General features: G+C 36.6%; 1 pseudogene; it reads right to left on the bottom strand.

Annotated features, from left to right (window-relative positions):
- On the bottom strand, positions 1 to 4308 carry LOC108361989 (60S ribosomal protein L7-like; annotated as a pseudogene).
- Positions 4309 to 4523: the final 215 nt, after the last annotated feature.

Genomic DNA, 4523 nt, shown 5'->3' on the forward strand with positions numbered 1-4523 from the left:
TTAAACTTTGTGCGGCAGTTTGTTGATCTTATCTTCACGGTTACCGAAATCACCAACCTCAACGTAGTGATTAGCCCTCTTGCGCCAGCCGCCGGTTGGTGTTGAGCTTGAATGGCCAGAGGAAGTTGGAGGCTTTCTTGAAGTGGGATCCAACAGTGAATATTTCGTGCGCCAAATAATCAACGCACTGAATATCGTGTGCTTTGCGCAATTTGCGTTCGATCACAAAGTTGTCAGAGATTGAGACACGTTGATGGTTGTGCTTGACAATTCCACGTTTGTAGATCAATTCACGAACTGATTTAAGATTTGGATAACCTCATGTGATATAGGGTTCGGCGATGCGTAGCATATTAATGGTTCAATTTGATGAACAAACCGTGGTTAATGTGGCGAAAACGGAACAACAGTAAAACTTTACGCACTTTTGGTGCAACTTTGTTGATACCGCGGATACAGATCACAAAAGTCAATTTGTCTTCTGCAGGCACGTAGAATGGGCCGCGTTTCTTTGCCAGACGGCGCACAGTGCGTAATTTTGGCGATTTAGGGGAAGGAAAATCATAGCTCCCACAATTTTGACTCTAGAATATATTTTTTTTAGTTATGTACTTCTAATAGACTGTATAATTACGCTTTCAAAGGATGTGGGTGATTCCATAAGTCTAATATTTTATATGGGCATTTTCAGGGGAGGGTCTTTATAGTCAAAAATTAAAAGTGATATATCTCCGTTAGGTACATTGTTGCCGCGAATAATTTTTAGCGGTAGCCAAATTACGTTAAAAAAAGGGCTAAAAAAGAGCTAAAAAAGTCGTTGTGGCTAAAAATGGTAGCAAAATTTTTTTTACTTACATATACTTATATAAGTATACGCGCAAACATTTTCAGTAAGTAATGGTATAGAAAATCACTGAACTCTAGAAAAAATGCTCATACTTTATCTAACCAAAAACCTTTTTGTATAAAAGGGGAAGTATACGACACCAACTTGCTGGCTCCATCAAGTGATTGTACAATCAGGCTCGAATCATATAACTTACCAGCATGCTGGTACAACATTTATTTCTTTACAAATGAGGTCGAGGAAAGATCGAAATAATTGGAGCCGAAATTTCATAATTTTTATAACATTTTGTTAATTATTTTTATTTTTTTTTAATTCACAACTGCAATATCGTGAACTTAATCTTCCACAAACACGGCTTTGACCCATATAGTGCAAGAAATTTCCGCCAAAATACTTTTGACTTAGAAAATTGAGCTAATTTCACCACTCACGACACCAGCATGCTGGTAAAATCATACAATTTTCAAATAGTTTTTGAAGTCGCGCCAGCAGCTTGAACAATCACACCACAAGAACATACACGGTCAATCGACTTGATGGGCCATTTAACAAATTAAGCATATTAAGGGCCGTAAACTTATCTATTTTAAACTATAGTTAAATCGTTAATAGATAAGTTAACAGCCCTAACACTTTTACAGTATGTATGTATAAAATCTTAAGAAACATACAATACGTATATGTATACATGTCAGTCTTTCTTAGTTTAAAAATTCATCTCTTACATAAATGAAAAAAAAAAATATTAGATCAAATTAAGCATACTATACAACTTTTTAATGCCAAGTATGAATAAATTCTCCAAAGGGCTAAAAAAAGGGCTAGAGGCAATTTTAAATTTATGTAGCCAAAAAAAGTATGTGGTAGCTAAATCTAGCTACCAAAGGGTTAAAACGGCAACACTGGTTAGGTATGGTCGAATCTGGGTTATTTTTTCCACGTATATTCGTTGCATGTGCAGGAACATTTTTGCAAAAAATTTACTCGTTAGGTGGCGCCGGGGTCGAAATTTTTTGAAAGCCCGTATTTATAGACTGATTTTGTTAAGATTTGCGATATGTATTAGATACATAGTAAGCAATATATTCACAAAAAATATAAATATAATTATATAATTTGATTTCTAATATCTTCGCACCATTTTGGCTGAGTTTTCACCTTTTGCATTAACTAAAGTGTTGTACAAGAACTAAGTATACAAAAATCAAGAAAAAAAAAAAGAAAACCTAAATTATTATTTGTGTTTCTTCACCTTAAGGTCGATCGACCGTTTCGCTCGATACCATAGAACGAATAAGCTAAGCTTCTCCTCCAATTTGTGGTGGGCGTCCTGCTGTTATAAAACAAATGAAGAGACCTAACCACTCAGCCACAGCGGGAATAAAGGGTCTCGAATAAAACTTCATATGACAGTTGGCGTGATACATTTTATTGTTTTTAAGAGATTAGCCAACACTCTTTNAAAAAAAGAAAACCTAAATTATTATTTGTGTTTCTTCACCTTAAGGTCGATCGACCGTTTCGCTCGATACCATAGAACGAATAAGCTAAGCTTCTCCTCCAATTTGTGGTGGGCGTCCTGCTGTTATAAAACAAATGGAGAGACCTAACCACTCAGCCACAGCGGGAATAAAGGGTCTCGAATAAAACTTCATATGACAGTTGGCGTGATACATTTTATTGTTTTTAAGAGATTAGCCAACACTCTTTAAGCCCCTTGCAGAAATATTGGCACCGTTGTTTTACTTGCCTAATTTCGGCATCAGTAATCTGCGGTTTTCGATCGTCACACCAAGCCTGCACGTATTTGATGACAGCCGCATTCTTCGCTCCCACCACGAACACGCCATTCACCCATATTTCAAAAAGTTCTCTTTTTATTTTATTCGTTAATTTTGAGCTCCAGGCCGGTTATTAAATAAAACATAGATTTTGGTAGTTTTATTTTTTACATTTATTGCTGTCGTTATTTCGCCTTCAATCTTTTTATGAGATTTGTAGCTGCCATGACTCAAAATAAGAAAAATCCCAATGACTAAATTTTTGTCACCAAAAATACCAAAAACCCGATTTTTTTTAACCAAAGGTTGACTTTAACAGGCCTATTCTGCGTTGGCAACAAAAATTTTGTTACCGGTTAGTAAAATTACTGTAAATTTTTAAACCCTTTTCGTATTCTCCACACTCTTGTAACTGGTAAATTTTGTTACCATCTCATGAGCAGGTAACAAAATATTGCCCCGTGAAATATGCAACACCAGAATTTACACAAAACTCCATAGCTGAATTGCTGAATAAATTAAAACGTTACCAAGGTAAATAGAATTGCGGTTGCAAGAAGTGGTGACAACTGTTGGTAACAAAATTAGCTTGTTACAAAATGTTCGGCTACAAGCAGAATAGGCCGGTACATCGACTTTTTTTTGAATTGTGCAATTTTGTGCAAATTCTTACTATTGGCCCTTGATATACAGATGTCCAGTTAAAGGTTCCTGAAGAGATCCAAATGTCACACGCTGTCAAACAATTTATATGCTTATATGAAAAAAGCGAAATCCCATTTTTTTGTTTAATCTAAAGGAGCGCAATTGATATGTAAGATTGACGTTAAAATTTCAAAATAATGTTTTTAATTAAGTTTACAATGTGTAAAATGCAAAGTATACCCAAGACTGCAGTCTCGTTATGAAATGAGACGGATACGACCACTGATTGATAAAGGCCGGAAAACTGGCGATTTTCGTTCGTCAAAACAGGCATGTTTGCAAAAGCTCAGAATTCTTCCAGGTGATCTTCTAACAATTGGGGACCGATTTTCTATTATATCAGACATCCATACGCAAACATATCGTATCTGAACTTTTTTTTACCAACTTCGATTTTCCTTCCCCTAAATCGCCCAAATTAGGCACTGTGCGGCGCAACTTATTCTCACGGCGTCCATCACGGAGATATTTTGCTTGGTATTTCTCAGCATGCACCAAGCTTTCACGTTTGCGGAGTGCAATCACAGCCAAACGCTTTAGTTTACGCTTGATCAGGGTAGCACGTTTGCTGAGCTGCTTCTTTCTGAACTTCAGCTACGACTCGGGGACAGCAGGCAGCTTCCTGGAAGGTTGTTTGCCCTTTGCTTCGGGCTTCTTACCGGCCGTGGTGGCAGTCATCTTAACTTGTAACTTAGCACGTTGAGAAGATGAAAAAAATTTCGCCAAATGTTTGGAGCACATCTTAACTAACGCCACTCGATTTATAACATTTCTATTAAGCACAATTTCATACTTTTTAATACATAAGATATGCTGCAACCAGGCACTTACTTTCCCAAATCCCATCTTGCTTATCGGCATAATTTTCCAAATGTGCCTGCGCTGCTACTTCATACTAATAACTTCATTTTCAAACTGCGCCTTCTTTGTTGCCTCAACATATCCTAAAAATACATAAAATTTACATTAAACAATAGAAATCGCAAAAATTAGCAAATAAAATACTCCCATCATTTTGTTTTGTTGTCAAATTTCTGAGAAATGTGAATTCACCACGATGCAATACAGAAAGAACAAGGACCAGGGATGCAATTTTAAGTAAACCTAATATTCAGCCAATTTACACGATGCTTTTCACCCTGGGTGGAAAGTCATGCGTGTCGAGCTTGTTGGCAAGAAGTGTAGCG

This window comes from Rhagoletis zephyria, unplaced genomic scaffold, assembly GCF_001687245.7.
Source record: "Rhagoletis zephyria isolate East Lansing unplaced genomic scaffold, Rhagoletis_zephyria_1.1 Rzeph_scaffold_00904, whole genome shotgun sequence".
Taxonomy (NCBI): domain Eukaryota; kingdom Metazoa; phylum Arthropoda; class Insecta; order Diptera; family Tephritidae; genus Rhagoletis; species Rhagoletis zephyria.